The 18,478-nt window shown below is 43.7% G+C and overlaps 1 protein-coding gene across 1 annotated transcript in view; it reads left to right on the forward strand.

Moving 5' to 3' along the window:
• Positions 1-18,478, forward strand: part of LOC126473850 (potassium voltage-gated channel protein Shab) — a 194,057-nt gene that overhangs the window by 172,833 nt on the left and 2,746 nt on the right. The gene's annotated exons all lie outside the window — the stretch shown is intronic.

The raw sequence follows: 18,478 nt of genomic DNA on the forward strand, positions 1-18,478 counted from the left end.
GCAGAAATCTGGATCACAGTTAATAGTGGCAATAGATTCCGCAAAATGCATGGCCAGTGTCTGGGCAATGTCTCTCGGCGCCGTGAGGAGACATCCATGATTCAGCAATGCTGTGACAGGTAGTTGGCTGCGTTTCCCGGAAATCCTCCTGATGGCACAAATACCGTAGTCTCATAAGTTGTCTGCGCTTTGGCCGCGAATGCTATCATATCCTACATAACTGCCACCAAATTTCATTACTTATTTACAACAATCACTAAACACATGTCATTTAAAATAAGTGATACTTCAAAAGCAGTAGGAAATCTGAAGTTCAATCTCCTGACGACATAGGTTCTAAAACAGATAAACTAAACTAAACTCCGTCCGAATAGGCCTTGGAAGGCCCATCGGTGCCGACCGGCCGCCGTGTCATCCTCAGCCCACAGGCGTGACTGGATGCGGATATGGAGGGGCATGTGGTCAGCACATCGCTCTCCCAGCCGTATATCAGTTTAAGAGACCGGAGCCGCTACTCACTCAAGCATATCCTCAGCTTGCCTCACAAGGTCTGAGTGAATCCCGCTTGCCAACAGTGCTCGGCAGACCGGATGGTCACCCATCCAGGTGCTAGCCCAGCACGACAGCGGTTAACTACGGTGATCTGACGGGAACCGGTGTTACCACTGCGGCAAGGCCGTTGGCTTCTAAAATAGATGGAGCTGATATATGCAATAGCCTGGATGCAAATATTCGCCTCTAGCGACAGAAGCAAGCCACATAAAACAAAAACTAATGGCTAGCCTGGGATCTGAGCCCCGTCCATCCGAATATGAGTTAATTGTCTTAGGTACTCTGCTATCCCGTTTGATCTTAAATTCTGAACAAGAATTAGAAACTTCTTTCACTACTGCTGCAAAATAGTTGAACGTTCAGGTTGTGGGCAGCGATCACTCACACCTCTCTTCAAAGTAGACACAAAGGTTGAATAATATGGAAATCTGATGAGGGTGGTGGCCAGAGGAGATGGGAAAATTCATTCTCGTGCTCAAAAAATCAGTCCAGGACAACGCGAGCTGTGTGTATGGGTGCCCTATCGTTTTGGAACACAGCATCGCCATCGGGGAACAAACATTATACAATAGGATGGATTTGATCAGCCGGAATGGACACATAACCCGTGGCACTAATGTGACTGTGCAGAGTAACCATAGAGCCCATGGAATATCACGATATGGCTGTCAAAATCATCACCCAACCCCCGCTATATTACACTCTTGGGACGTAAATTCGGCCAGAAGTTAGAAAAAGTATGCAAAACGACTCAGCCGACAAAATGAATTTCTTTCGTGCTCCATACTCCAGATTTTACTGTTTCGGCACCATGTTCTCATGTTACGGGCATTTGCATCAGTTATGGAATTCCAGCTCACCCCGCAGTTCCCTGTTCATGGAGCTCCCTTCCCATTGTTTTGGTTCCAACGGGGTTCGCAATTCCGATATACAGTTCTGCAGTGACTTTAGGAGCTGTCATCCTCTTATTTCTCGTCACATTCTTCTTCAACGACGGGCAGTCAAGATCACGCAACACACACTTTTGACCGCGCTGCGACTTAGCAGATGATACAACGCCTCTTGAAACACCAAACACTTCGACTATCTTGGTTATGGAAGCATCCACCAAATGAAGACCAACATTTTGCCAAATTTCGATGTCGCTTAGCTCCGACTGACAACTGCACAGAACGCTGTTCTGACTATGACACTTGGAACGCATTGAGGACATTGCAAAGGCGTCATTCGTGGTCAAATAAAACAGCGCAGTCTGGAGGCTAGGGTAGCATCTGCATTTATGTTCAAGCATGCATTTCTCGCGGTGTTTCCACGTTTTGTCCAACCCCTGTGTGTTGGAACTGTTGTGGTCAGATCGCTTATTTATTTTATGTTGTTTTTGAATGTAGCTTGTAAGTATGCTTAGCCGTAACTGTGGCAGCACATGTCCCCATCTGCATTTACGTCTACATGCTTACATTGCAAATCACACTTAAATGCCTGGCAGAGCGTTCATCAAACCACCTCCATAATAATTCTCTATTAGCCTACTCTCGAATAGCGCTAGGAAAAACGAACATCTATATCTTTCCGTTCGAGTGTCTAAGTGCCCCTCCCTCTCTCCTCCTCATCCCCATTCTGCAAGTTTAGAACTGTGGCACTGCAAGTGCTCTAGTCCAGGAGTACTCCCACTTCTTGTTTCACTTCGTTTAAGTTTCCAATCTCATATTTATATTCCCATGTGTGAGCTGGTATTTTCCAGTATCAGTGAAAACATTTTTTCTATTTCCGTTTTCTTATCTCATCTTCACAACTTCCTTTGCTGCAGATGGTTGACCCAAGGCAGATGAAGGAATGCACGACTTCCAGTTCCTTTGATCGACCTGTGAACTGGATCTGCTCTTCTTGACCAATTATCATGAGTTTGGTCTGGCGGACGTTGATGTATAATCCATATGCTAGATTAATGTCCTTCATTCTTGTTAGTAGCTCAGCAAGTTCATCTTGGCTGTTGGCTAGAAGCGCAGTGTCATCAGCAAAACGGAGGTTGTTGATAGTTCTTCCACCAGTTGAGATGCCTTTGGTCCAACCATCAAGAGCTTTGCTAATGACATGTTCTGCATAGACGTTGTACAGTTGTGGGGATAGGACACAGCCCCGTCTCACACCTTTTGATACTCTGAAGGAATCAGACGTGCCACCACTTGTCTTTACAACTGCGAAGTGATTATTGTATACACTTTTGATCAATGCTGTCAATTGGGATGGGACACCGGACTCTGCAAGCACCTGCCACAACTTTTCTCAGACAACATAGTCAAAGGCAATAGTCAAGGAAGCAGATGAAAACAGGAACACAGAACTCTCGCGATATTTCTATTATTTGTCTTACCTTGAGCATCTGTTCACGAGTTCCTTCCCCTTCTGTGGATATGTCAGGCTGAATATACGTTGGTTCAGGATGTAGAGCAAAATTTTACAATAGCCTACTCACATGCAAATAAAACCTAGCAACATTTATCTCTAAATCTTAAAAACTTTGCTCAGTTTTCGCAATGAATTTTGTGTTGTAAATTGGCTCATGTTTATTAACGTGTTTCAAATAGATTCATCACCCCACAGATACAGAAAAAAGTACCCTAAGATCTTACTTTGTCAAATGGTTTCAGTTTAATTTATCTCTCTTCTGATTCTCACACTGCATGGTTGAACAAGGTCTATGTAGACGTGGAAAACAGCACCAAGACCACATCCAGGCAGGCCAGCACACGGGGGCGCCCGCCTTTAATCTGCAATGCGGATTCAATGTGTGGCCGGCGCGAGCACTTTAATGCATTTGGTTAACCGGGCGTGTCGTCTTTTGTATTTATCCCTATGTATCATATTCAGTAAATTATTTGATACTTTTCACCGGTTTATTTGTTGCAGCATGTTTACACCATTACATACATATACAAAATACACAGATCCAGGAGATACACAAAGTTAAAAAGTGTTTTGGCCCATTAGTCTTCCTACTGGTTTCATGCAGCACGTTACGAAGTCCTCTGTTGTGTCAACCCCTTCATCTCAGAGCAAAACTTGTTGGATGTAGTCTAATCGCCTTCTTCTCTTACAGTTTTTGTCCACAACAGCTCCCTCGATAAAGTAAACTGTTTCTTGATGACTTAACACAAGTCTTATCGTACTGTCGCTTCTTCCTGTCAATGTTTTCCGCATGTTCTTCTCCGCGCCAATTCTGCGAAGAACCTCCTGATATCTTATCACTCCAGCTGATTTGCAACGCTTTCTGTAACTCCACATTCAACTTCTTCGATTATTCTCTTTTACAATTTTCCCACAATCAGTCATTCACCTTCATACGAAGTTTAGCTCCGAATATACAGCTCAGAAATTTCTTTCTCAATTGGTACTAGTAGACTTCGTTTGGCTAAGGGTGCCGTGAATGAAATTTTCACTCTGCAGTGGAGGATGCGCCATATGAAACTTCCTGGCAGGTTTAAACTATTTGTCGGACCGAGACTCGGACTCGGGACCTTTGACTTTCACGGTCAAGTGCGCTACTGACTGACTACCCAAAGCGCGACTCGCGACCCGCTCTCATAGTCTAACTTCTGCCAGTAGCTCATCTCCTACCTTCCAAACTTCACAATACTTGTCCTGCGTAACTTGCAGGACTAGTACCTCTGCGAAAAAGGATATTGCTTAGACATGGATTTTTTTGCGTCGAAGGTAGCAGAATTCTTTCACTTTCACTACTTTTTGGTGCCTAATTTTGACGTTAAATTTATCGTTCATCTCATTCCTGATACTTCTCATTACTTTCTTGTCCGGTTTACTCTCAATCAATAATTTACCAACAAATAAGACGATGGTAACAACTAACACGCTACTTTCGATTATTTCGGTTTCTGTCGTAAAAAGCCAAGACCAGATCGGTGGCTGGCCAGCTGAAACTGACGATGCGTTCATTTGAGCAAAGCCAAGATCAGCAGTGGTTGTAATTAACCGACGAGTATCTCAGAGTATGAGACCACTGTACAACGTGCCTTTTGGACAGACTCGTCAACTGTACGATATATACCTGACTTTGCCTAAGGCGTGGGAAAAGCGTGTCCTAAAAAATGTCGTTCTCTAAAGTCCATTGGTGACAGGGCTACGTCTCCATCTGCAAATAAGCCGCTTCGGAATTTACATTCAGATGTTTCTGACAGTGTGATAGACGTGATGACAAGTAAGACGAGAGAACGACCAAAGACAGCAAAAAGACTTCTCACTACGTGTTTTGGTATACCTTACATGACATACAAAGATGCATGTATGATGAATTTTATAGCGGTTCACATATTCTTCTTTGAAACGTTCAAGACGCAACTATCGTGTTTTTATTGGGTTCAAAATGGTTCAAATGGCTCTGAGCACTATGCGACTTAACTTCTGAAGTCATCAGTCGCCTAGAGCTTAAAACTAATTGAACCTAACTAACCTAAGGACATCACACACATCCATGCCCGAGGCAGGATTCGAATCTGTGACCGTAGCGGTCGCTCGTTTCCAGACTGTAGCCACTCCGGCCGGGGTTTTTATTGGGAAAATAAATTATTTTTATCACTGTCCAAGCGATGATTAAATATTAAAGATTAGAGGGAGCTAATGAAGGTAAAACACTGTTTAAGTAAGATAGCTTAGAAATACTGTTTTATGTTGGGAAAAATTTGTATTTAATTGTTTCAGAATTATTTGCATTGGGAACTTTTTCATGTTTCCCATACGCAGTTAACTAAGTTCTTATCATTTTAATTAGTGAAAATTGGACCTATACACACCTTTGTGACAGCGTCAGCCTCTTAAGACATCCATATCTGCAAATTTCTACTCTACAGAAACACCCTTTGTAGAATATCCTTACTTTAGATTCACTTTGTCTACTGTAACAACAACTAACAGTAGTTTCTACTATTACAATTTCCATCCACTCGATATCATAATGTTGTCTGAACCAAGGGTGTGGAGTTACTTCTAACTAGATTCCGAAGCGGCTTATTTGCAAATAGTGACGCTTCCTGTGACCTATAGACTTTAGACGACGACCTTTTCTAGGACACGCTTCTCCCGCGCCTTACTTAACGCCGGGTATATATTGTGCATATGACGAGTCCATCCATAAGGCAAGCTGGCCACTAATGAAATTTCAAATATGTAAATTACAAGTGGGGAGGCGAAGAAAGCAAAGAGAAGGATGGGGATCACTGCTGTCAGCTGCATCGAGACATTACGCGGAATGAGCGGCGACGAGTGAAGATATGTACCGGCCCAGGATTTCCTGCTTATTACGCATGTTCGTTAACCACTGTGGCATACGGGACACAGCGTTATCGCAACTGTGCGGACTATCTCGCCACGCCTCGCCGCCGATCCACATTCCCATCGAGCGCCACCTGTCCGTAGCCAACGTCCATTTTCTCATTTCCTCCACGTTCGCTCTCCGAGACTCCCACAGGAGGTTGTACGTATTTGTGCATCCGCACTGAAGAAGGTGGACCCATTGCCCAGTTGGGCCAACACATTATATGACTGCGTGGTGCCTGTCCTTTCCGACATGTCCGAAGGAAGATACCCCACGCATTCATACACTCCTGGAAATTGAAATAAGAACACCGTGAATTCATTGTCCCAGGAAGGGGAAACTTTATTGACACATTCCTGGGGTCAGATACATCACATGATCACACTGACAGAACCACAGGCACATAGACACAGGCAACAGAGCATGCACAATGTCGGCACTAGTACAGTGTATATCCACCTTTCGCAGCAATGCAGGCTGCTATTCTCCCATGGAGACGATCGTAGAGATGCTGGATGTAGTCCTGTGGAACGGCTTGCCATGCCATTTCCACCTGGCGCCTCAGTTGGACCAGCGTTCGTGCTGGACGTGCAGACCGCGTGAGACGACGCTTCATCCAGTCCCAAACATGCTCAATGGGGGACAGATCCGGAGATCTTGCTGGCCAGGGTAGTTGACTTACACCTTCTAGAGCACGTTGGGTGGCACGGGATACATGCGGACGTGCATTGTCCTGTTGGAACAGCAAGTTCCCTTGCCGGTCTAGGAATGGTAGAACGATGGGTTCGATGACGGTTTGGATGTACCGTGCACTATTCAGTGTCCCCTCGACGATCACCAGTGGTGTACGGCCAGTGTAGGAGATCGCTCCCCACACCATGATGACGGGTGTTGGCCCTGTGTGCCTCGGTCGTATGCAGTCCTGATTGTGGCGCTCACCTGCACGGCGCCAAACACGCATACGATCATCATTGGCACCAAGGCAGAAGCGACTCTCATCGCTGAAGACGACACGTCTCCATTCGTCCCTCCATTCACGCCTGTCGCGACACCACTGGAGGCGGGCTGCACGATGTTGGGGCGTGAGCGGAAGACGGCCTAACGGTGTGCGGGACCGTAGCCCAGCTTCATGGAGACGGTTGCGAATGGTCCTCGCCGATACCCCAGGAGCAACAGTGTCCCTAATTTGCTGGGAAGTGGCGGTGCGGTCCCCTACGGCACTGCGTAGGATCCTACGGTCTTGGCGTGCATCCGTGAGTCGCTGCGGTCCGGTCCCAGGTCGACGGGCACGTGCACCTTCCGCCGACCACTGGCGACAACATCGATGTACTATGGAGACCTCACGCCCCACGTGTTGAGCAATTCGGCGGTACGTCCACCCGGCCTCCCGCATGCCCACTATATGCCCTCGCTCAAAGTCCGTCAACTGCACATACGGTTCACGTCCACGCTGTCGCGGCATGCTACCAGTGTTAAAGACTGCGATGGAGCTCCGTATGCAACGGCAAACTGGCTGACACTGACGGCGGCGGTGCACAAATGCTGCGCAGCTAGCGCCATTCGACGGCCAACACCGCGGTTCCTGGTGTGTCCGCTGTGCCGTGCGTGTGATCAGTGTCCGGAGCAAGTATGGTGGGTCTGACACACCGGTGTCAATGTGTTCTTTTTTCCATTTCCAGGAGTGTATAATGCAATGACTGTGCAATGTATAGAAACTCAGAAAAACAAGAATCAAACTTCCGAGTCCAGAAATAGATGCACAACTATATCCCGAATTAAAGATTCGGCTTAAGACAGGCGGCCATGTGAGTGCAGAATATTTCACTTCCTGCTAACATCGTGTAATTCGGCAAATCACGATTTACACGGCTGACTTACTTTCTTATGACTCATTGAAATGTTTCTTAGTAGCATTTAGGTACATATCTGTCGCGAAATAATTGAAAACTAACTAGACAAGAGAAGGCTCTATAACTGGTCCTAAGCTGCAAACCACTAAGTTGTGACCACTAGATAATAGCAAACTTAGTAATCTTTCTGGTGGAAAAACTTCTGTTGCGATTCTCTGATTAGAAGCTCGATCTTCTAGTCAGGTTGACGTCGTGCAGTTCTGGCAGCGCTCACGACTTATCGCATATGCGGAGATTGCTCGCTGCTGATCTGTATAGGGTCGCCGACTCAAGCGTAGCATCAGTTCAACGAGATTCAGTGGCAGCAACGTCTCACCTGAAGATGACTGCAGGTGGACCGTCAAAATTATGTGTCAAGCTGACTTGAAGATTCGGCTGCGAACCCGGTAACAGTATCACAATAAGAAAGCAGTTTGTACATGAGTATCAAAAATGTTACTAGCCGCGCAGAACAGCAAAAACGGTTGGAAACATTTATTACAAATATCCTCCTAATCATCGAACACCGGAAACGAACGTACTGACAACTAGATACGAGAGTTGATCATATGGTAGCGTAACGATTCCCCACTCCACTAGCCACTTCGGCAAGGCGTTGTCCTGTTTCTATAGTATATCTAACTTCCTCGTAAGCTATTTCAGTTGTTCCTGCCGCTGTTTCGGTTGTTGTTGCACTAATACAACGAAAGGGTTTAACTTCCTCGTCGACACTTTTGTGTCATAGTCTGATACTAACTACGCAGGTCACTGTAGTGAATAGCGCACTGTGAGGAAAACAAGATTTCGCACTAAGTCGATGGCCTAAAGCTTAGCAGGGAGCAAGGAGAGTGCTGTAAAACTGCACTAATGTGCACTCAAATCAGTGGCAATGAACACAGTCTAGATAGCCACAACCACAACACAAACAACCGAAATTCCAATTCTAAGTCCATGTCAAAAGCTGAGCAGCTTTTGATTCGAGTATCTGCGTACAGATATTTCAACAGGAAGATAAGAAATGCTGATACATTCGCCGGACCAGGTATCTCCGTCCTGGGCCAACAGCCATCCCCATGTGATACGTCTGCCTGGAACCCTGGAGACGCGGCTGCTGAAAGCGGAAAGCGGAACTACGAGTTACATGGATCCTATCGCCGCCGTGTTCTGAGGCTGGAGTGGTGGGACATTAGAAATACAATTTTGTTTTCGTGTAGTCCTTATAATCAACAGCTCTTAGCTAAATTCACTGTCTTTTCCAATATTCCTTAACAACACTGTCCTTTCTGTCTACGTCTCCCCTTTACTACTCATTACAAAGTGCGTCAATAAGTGACTATTTCGAATAATGTACCACTGTTGTGATTCGAATCTGTGAACCTCTGTTAGTCAACGAAAATAGACGAAGTGAACATCGCACATCGTTTGTTTCATGGTTTACCGCGAAGAACTATTGAAATGTTATAATCCGATATAAAATATGTCTGATCATTCGAATTTGATCCTTCAATATCTGAGAGCTGCAAACTGAATTATTGTTAAATACAGGATGCTTACGGAGACATAACGCAACACTCGCGTGAGAGCTATAAGAAACAAGTGAGCTATGTTAAATCTCTACGTCCCTGCTTTTCATTGACACTTTGACTAAAAATGTCTTTTTTGAGGCAGGCTTTTGCCAGAAGGACAATGGAATGTCAGTGTTTCACACAGTCTCACAAAATAAAGAGTTTGTTATCATTTAGGCAGCAAATGAACGTTACTCAATAACAGTAAAAATCAGTCCCGTTTGAAATAAATTCGCATTTTCTCCAGACCTCTTTTTCAATGTTTTGTTGTAAGCTTTGATCTTAATTTGTCTACTTTTTTATTAGCGGTACTTTACAAATTTGAGCTTTTATTTTAATTTCATACTTTACACAAGTATTTGAATTTTCCGAAAGCCATGTCTTCTTCAGATTAGAATCTTCTCCGTTCACCGACTGTTTCTTTGCATCTACATACCTACGGGGTGGTCAGAAACAGCCTTGAAAAGAATACTGCAGGGAAAGTTGTGCTGATAATACTTTAGTTACGAACAAGATCCGATACGTCGCGCCGTTTCTGAGTTAATTAGCACTGAAGTTAACCAGTCACTCAAATTCAAGGGGCCCGCCACAGACGGTGTCGCCAAAGGTGTTCTTCGTTTGGTTTTCTAAAACCGAACACGAGAGTGATAAAAAATGGACTCGGGATGATAGTAAGGATTGAAGCCGAGCCAAAGGGGCAGCAGTCTCGTGTGCTATCAACTACGTTATGACAACAATTGACACTAATTGTACCTGGTGGCCCGGATGAATCTTGTGTGCGCTGATGGATTCACTAATTTCAATGCTAATTAAGTCGGAAACGGTGCAACGTATCCAGTTTTTTTCTTAACAATTATCTCTCAGCGCAGTCTAGCCTGCCAACAAACTTGCAAGCATTTTAGACTGTTTCTGACCTCCAGTTATGCTCCGTAAGCCACTGAACAGTGCATGTCGGAGGGTACATCGTACTAATATTACTGACTTTCTTTCCTATTCTATCTTTGTTCGTACGAAGGGAGAAAAAAAAACCATCTCTGTATATTTGTGCGTGCCCAATCTCTCTGATAGTATTCTCATATTCCCTGTTTGAGGCGTATGACTGTAGCACCAGAATCGTTACAATTGTTCATACAACATGACTGCTGAGAACTTCCAAAGACTTTTCCAAAGGTTTTTCGCTTCCTATACATTTACTTGACTCGGAAGGCACGGTTGGAGGGGGGGGGGGGGGGTGTCAAGGTATGCAGGCCACAAACTGTAGTACCCACCAAACTCCATACAAAATCCAGTTTTAGAAATAATAAAAGCATTGCAGTATGGTTGAGGGAGGGGAAGGGGAGGGAGAGTTGGGAACATGTAGCCTGGACAGTGACAAAGTAGAACTTGCAGTGCATAGCTTCAGTAGATACCGCCAAACTACAAAGTATGTACAAACCTTCCCTTGTAGTTTATTAAACCTTGATGTATATTCGAAACATCTGTGCATAAAAGCACAGAATTCAAATGTGACATAGTGAATCTGGTGAGACTAAAAAGAACCGCAGTTAAAGCGTAACAAGCATAGAGCTTCCTTTAGGTGGACAGAGTCTTACCTCATAAAACTTGCCTTAGATAGGAGCAAGTCATACTCTGCAAAGTGGAGCTGAGCGTACATACGTGTGAACCGAGTCGTACTACTACTACGTGGAAACGTATACAGAAACACAGATCACCCAGAACATTTATGACTACCTACCTAATAGCCGGTAAGTCCATCTTTGGCGCGGATAACCGTGGCGACGCGTTCTGGAATGGAAGCAATGAACCCTTGGTAGGTCGCTGGAAGGAGATGGCTCCAGATCTGCACACACAAGTCGCCTAATTACCGTAATTCCGGGGAGGGGTGCGATGAGCTCTCACGCCAAGTTCAGTCACATTCCAGATGTGTTCAATAGGGTTCAGATCTGACTAGTTTGGGGGTGGGGCAGCACATCAATTGTAGACCGCCTCTGTGTTGCTCGAACCGCTCCATCACACTCCTGGCCTTGTGACACGGCGCATTATCATGTTGATGAATGCCACTGCCGTCGGGAAACATGATCGTCATGAATGGGTATACATAGTCTGTAACCAGTACACGATACACCTTGGTCGTCATGGTTCCTTGCACGAACTCCACTTGACCATGGATGCCTACGTGAACGTTCCCCAGGGCACAATGCAGCCGCCCCAGCTTGTCTCCACCCCGCAATACAGGTGTCAACAAGCTGTTGCCCTGGGGGACGATGGATTCGCGTCCTCCCATCGGCTTGATGAAAAAGGTATTGGGATTCATCAGACCATGCAGTGCCCTGTCACTGTGCCAACGTCGAGTGCCCATGGTCACGTGCCCAATTGAGTCGTAGTTGCCGACGTCGTAATGTTAACATTGGCACATGCATGGATCGTCATCTGCGGAGGCCCATCGTTAGGAGTGTTCGGCGTACTGTGTGTTCAGACACACTTGTATTCTCCCCAGCATTAAAGTTTGATGTTATTTCCGCCACTGTTCGCCACCTGTCCTGTTTTACCAGTCCGCCCATCCCACGACGTCTAACATCTGTTATGAAGGATGGCCGCCAAATCCCACGATGTCTGGACGTGGTTTCACCTTGGTTTCGCCAAGTGTTGAAGGCACTCACTTCACCATTCCTCGAACACCCGACAAGTCGTGCAGTTTCCGAAATGCCTGTGCCGCGCCTCCGGGCCACCACACTCTGGCCTCTGTCAAACTCAGGTAGATCGCACGCCTTCCCCATTCTACACTCGGACGGCACGTTCACTTACACTACATACACTGCGCGTGTGTCTGACTACCAGTCATTCCTCGCCAGGTGACGCTGTCATCGCCTGGATGGGGTTTATGTTGGCAGTAGGTCGGTGGTCATAATATTCCGGCTGATGACAGAGTGATTGTCACATCAATAGGAGTATGTGACCTACCAAAACAAAAACGTGTAGTACATATTATTTATGTTATGCAACCGGAAACAGGGCTGTTTTTCAAGGACGGATTATTCGGGATCAAAAATATTTCTAAGGATAAAGCTCTCAGCAAAGTGACGGCTTGGAGTTCAAATTATTTCCACAGTGGGTAACAGCTGGAGTGTAACTAAAGGTCCAACATAGAAGTACCATCATCTTTCTGCAAGAAGTCTCCTACATTAAAAAAATAAAAGTACAACCATTAAATATAAAAAGTCATGGCCAATCTTTACACTGGGAGATAGCAGACGTAATCGTAACTTCATAATGCGTATAACAATATTATGGACCCAAGGTGATGCTGTATACTCTAACATGATGATATAGCATGTCTACCAGTATACACGCAAACTTTTTAAAATAGGCGACATGAGAGTCAGAAATATGCAATAATATGATAATAAAGCTACAACCACACCGTACACTGGAAATCTACATTAAGTATGTTATTATATTGAAATACAAATAAAGATTGACTTGATACTAAAATGAGAACCACACAGGTAGGCTATCATGAAGTAAGACACAACAAACGCAAGTATAAATCGTATGGTACGATAGAAGCAAAGGAATAAACCAATGCCCTTAAAACCAACGCGTCACTTGTGGAGATATTTACGACAACCTAAGACAATACAAGTATTGTTAACTTTTGTGTTGGTATATTTCTTGTTCACTGTGATGGTTTCTAGATAATTTTTGTGAATAGGCGACTTTATGCTCACGGTTTTGCCTGTGCACCTATATGTCACATACAGTTCATATATAATTTAAATTTTAATTAAAAACAGTCTTGATCGAACAAAATATAGTATTTATGGGAAATGGAAACCCGTTTCTGTCAAAATGCGTCAATGAGGTCATATTATTCCTGATATCAGGAGAGCAGTTGTTGCCCGTGGATCCAAAACACCTGCTCCTTTCCTTGCCACCGGCTATCATCAAGATGTAATATGATCTAAAAACGGTCACATTTTGATCTAAATGGTTACCATCGCCAATAAATTTCTTATTGTGGTCAAGATTATTTTTAATTCAATTTTAAAAACTGTATCAAGACCGCTGATACTCTCCACGAAAAACGTTCTCAAAACTACTTACATGTAAATAAATATTTCACATGTAATTAACATATTTCACACACATATTTCATTTGTTTCTGTTATAAATTTTTCTCTGCAAATTCATCTTGATCCTGAAAAAATGTGTAATTGGCCACCCAACACCCAGGGTAGTAGGGGTACATCACTCCCACGGAATGTTACACAAATAATGGGTGGTGAATATTCCAGATTTGGTACAAACTGCTCCAGGCTTTTATGTGAACCCTGTTCACCACCACTGTCAGCCATAGGGGTGCCAGGATTTTCTTACTGCCACAGTATTTTTTTATTTTCCAGACGGCAAGTAATATGCGTACCACGTTTAGTAGATATAGGTTCTGGCACTGGGTTGCATATACAAAGAAAGCTGGTGACCCGCGTAGAAGAAGCCAGGGTGAGAGGAGAGGGATAGAATCAGCTCAAAAAGTCCACTTGTTAACTGATGACACAGCACTCCGCGACAGCCAGGTGCCAGCACCGACCGCAACAGACAAGCGGCAACCGGCTTACCGAAACGAGCGAAACATTCATTGCTGGCGTCAGTGCGCCTTGTAGGCCGCTCAACGAAAACCAAAACATGTCGACTGGGTTAAAAAAATTCGTGCAGTCGCAAATATTTGCACATTGGAAGAGGTGGGGGAGTGCTAAGAAGAACATACTAAAAATCCTGACAAGCAGGGTGGAGGCGTGGGGTGGTGCGGCATAAAGTTCACTTCCTTTAGTCATTCTTGAATGTCCCGAAAATCCCGGCATCTAGTGAAAACTTTTCCCTATACAAAATTAAAATACATTAAATTTCCTTTCCATTTTTCTCTTTGAGAAATAACTTCCGTGTTCTGGGGATGAAAAATCGCATATTATTAAAAACAGTGTCTAATGGCATAAAATGGATGTTTATTGCTAAATGAAGTGGGGGAAGAACAACTATTGAAAATGTATGTACCGCCTCTAAGTGTGGTAGAACAGTATTAAGACATAAATTGGAGGTTAGAAGCGTGAGGGAAAGTACGTCGTAGGATTGTGGTCACTTCCCTCCTTCACACGTCTGCAACACGGAGAGCGATCAGGCAGTTCTCCATTGTCTCTATGGGTTTGCGGCACAAAAAGTAGCTACAGAATGTTTCACATAGTTATACCTACCCTTCCGCAACTCGATCTATGAATCACAGTGTGCAGAGATCCTGGGGACGTTTATTGTCCACGAACTGCGTTACCACTTCACGTAATACAGATATGAACCACTAATAATACAAACTCAAGAAAAGCATATGGACAAGAGTCTATGAAAATCGCTGCACAGTGTTCTACAGTGCTGAAGGGAAAAGTGGTTCTTAGTCATCCTGTATGGCCGTTGTAGCTTTCTTCTGGTAAAGACGATTTCCTCCACCATGCTCGCTTTTCAGTTTTCAGACAATCTCCCAGCGTATCCGATCCCATTCTCTTACGTAAGTAGATAAAATAACTTCACCTAACTCGTATTTATATAGTGGAATTATTTCTAGTTTGTTAAGTAAGTACCTATTTGCAGTTTACTGAGTGAGCTTTTAAGTAAAATAAGTTCTTGTAACCAATGGCAGAGAAGTGCTTGATTGTAAGTGTGATGTCGTCAGTGATGTATGTAGTGTTGGTAGGAAAGGTGCCGGATTGATAAATGTGGCATCCTGCTGCTCTGCGTCGTTGACAGCATATTGTAAAGCCGTGTAACTGTGTTGCAGTCACTTGGTGGTGAGTTAATCAATACCCACAAAGTTACTTCAATTCTTTCACCATTAAATTAACTGTGCTACTACATAAATATCTTCCATTCAGGAAGTGCTGGCAGTTAGAGAGTGGACTGCAATGAATGGAGCCACTTGCCACATCTACAGTGTATCATGCAAGGTGGGTGCCTGATGAAATAGGACTCATGATGTTTAAATCTAGAACAGTTATCTGCTGTAATGCATTGCTTGACTTGTATCGAAATATCTGAAGTTCCTTAACACCTAGGCGACCTATTTCTGTTACAGAGGGAACCAATTTAAGCCCCTGGGCCTCTTCAGATGTTGACACAGCTTTAGATGGAGTGATTCATTCGATAACCTCAAACTGGGAAAAGTATTCCAGCCATTGATAGCGGAGACAATGAAATCAATGTTGTCGAATACATATTGACAATATGTTTCAGTTAGGGCAGGCTCTTTAGTGTGACAGGGAGTTGACAGCTTCAGAACTTCAGCTTTTTGCACAACAGCTCTTTAGCAACTGAAAATAAATACTCACTTAATTAAATGAGAATAACTCCGCTGTACAAGCAAGAATGAAATATTTAGTCTAATCGCAAAACAGAATTGAACAGGAAATTCGAGGGAAGTACAGTGTGTCTGTAAATGGAAGAGCGGGCAACACTCATGGTGGAGAAGTTGTCTTTCCTGGAAGAACGCTACAGCTGTCGTACAAGGCGATTAAAAATCAATTTCCCGTCTAGCATTGTAGAACACTGTACACAGATTTACGTAGACTCTATCCGTATGCTATTCTTACGTTTGTATTATTAGTAATTCATATCCGTACACACACACACACACACACACACACACACACACACACACACACACACAGATGTATCTACACTGCGTCGCCAATGCGGAAGTATTGGTATAACTATGTGAAAAACCTTGAAGTTGCTTTTTGTGACATACTGCCGTAGAGAGAATGGGGAATTGCCCGTTCTTTGCTCATTATGCAGACGTATGAAGAAGGGAAACGCATGACCAAAATCCGGCGACGTACCTACCCTCAAACTATCAAACCTCACACACCGCCTCCCTCCCCTATCACATGCCCAGAAGACAATTTATTCCTTAACATACTTCCGCTACACTTAGATGTGGTACAAAAATTTTTTAATAATTGTTCTTAACCAACTTCGTTTAACAATAAACATCGACATAAACACGCCATTAAAACACTATTTTTAATAATGTGCAATTTTTTTATCGCCTGCAACGTGGAAACTAATGGTCAAAGAGACAAAATCAATAGGGTTTTGTGTGTAGGAAATGTAATGTAGTTTAATTTTGTACTGGGAACCATTTACGTTAAATTCCGCGCTTTTCGAGACATTCAAGAAAAATCTAGAAAAATTAAATTCCTCCCCATCCCATAGCCCCACGATCACACTTCAGCGTCGGGATATTTAGGGTGTCACTCATACACTCCATCCCCCCACTAGCACGACCACTGAACCAAAATTTGCAGCTACACGAAATTTTTCACCAATTTTCCTTCGTTGACAGGACTAATGTGGCCAACATGCTGCATTGACAAAATGGAGGCGTGCTCACGGCAGCTGCGCTGGAATCTTTCTCACACTATTTTGGAGGAACTATTCAATAACAGAATATGATGCTTTTGCATCTTGTAGCTTGATTCGTTACTGATGATATTTCATAATTAAGTATCACACTGCGCGAAATTATAGTAGATTGTGATGAAAGGCAAGAGCGACTATGAGTTAAAATCGTTTTCTTTTGCAAAAACATAGTGGAGTTTACACAATGTCCCCTCACCAATAAGCCAATGCAATTGTAATTGCAACAGAATTCGGAAACAGTGGTTTGTCAAATGCGTAACTGTGGTCAAGACGGGTTAGTAGCTTGTGAAGTAGCACATCCTCACCATAAAAATAATTGTGTAATTTCATTACTTATCTTGTTGCAAAATCGTATTAATTTTCATTTCACCAGCTGTCGACGGCCCTTAAAAGATTATATTATTCCACAGAAAATGTTGCATAATTACTAGTATCTGGTGGAGATAAAAACCATGTGGTACTGTCTCTTGCCAAAACTCATTTCGATATGTCAGACATTTAGAAGATCCAGTGGATGATACACCTTTCACGTAGAGTCGTTGGAGGATGTTTCCAGACACGGGTTCCTGCTCCCAACTTCATCTACACAACACCCTCTAAAACCCCTCGAACTTCGTCAGTATCATTTTGTAAAAAGTAAAAGTGTTTGTCTCAGTAACTTACAAAGTAATAGGTGACGGGAAAATTTATTGTGGTAGGTCAACATAAGAAACGTAATACTTTCTGCGGAGCTACGAACATAGTTTGTTGTATTATTTTACAAAGAGTTATAGCGAAGGGATAAAATTTTTTAAGTGGAACAATAGTTGTTTCTGTCGTCACTAAAACCATTGAAACCAGCTGTGTACAAATCAGTTTAAATCATATTCCTATCAAGTTTAGTTTGGGAGCTACAACCCTTCAAAGTTTCAGAGCCAGATACCACATTCTGTACGTAATACGTGATTATGTGGTGATGAGTGTTCTGGTGGTGGAATATTGATTTGAATGAGGTGTTCAAATGTGGGTCCACGGTCCGGAATGCACAACACAATGCGCTTTCTAAAGGATTTGTAGACGAGATGTAACATCGCCGGTGTCACAGAGCGACATGCTTCCACAATGCGCCGTTTCAAATCATCTGGGGCTGTTGGCTCAGTGCCACAAACACGTTTATTTTTTATATCCCCACAAAAAGAAATCTACTGGTGTTAAACTGCGCGACTGTGTCGACCATACATGAGTACCTTGGTGCCCCAATCATCTTCCAGGGAATCTGTTGTTCAGTTCTTCCACAACAGCATGTGCAGAATGGGCTGGTTGACTATCATGCTGCATCCCATACCTATAAGCCTCATACATCTCACCTGACGGCCTACCTGTGAAGTACTGTGGAGAGTTGATTTCAACCACAAGGATTCCACACCACACGTTAGTAGACCACCGACATTGATATTCGATGGGCTGTACGCACCTAGGATTGTCTTCAGCGCAGCAGTCCATGTTATAACGGTTCACTGTACCATAATTTGTGACCGTGGACTACTCAGAGAACATAGCACCTTCTAAGGAGTTCAGAATGAAATTTTAATGGTCCATTCATAGAAAGTAATTTAGAATTGAAATCGTTCCCATGCAGCTCCTGTGTCAGTGACATGTGATACGGGTGAAACCTGTGACCCTGCACGATACACCCCACAGATGTA

The sequence above is a fragment of the Schistocerca serialis genome, chromosome 4 (genome assembly GCF_023864345.2).
Source record: "Schistocerca serialis cubense isolate TAMUIC-IGC-003099 chromosome 4, iqSchSeri2.2, whole genome shotgun sequence".
Lineage (NCBI taxonomy): Eukaryota > Metazoa > Arthropoda > Insecta > Orthoptera > Acrididae > Schistocerca > Schistocerca serialis.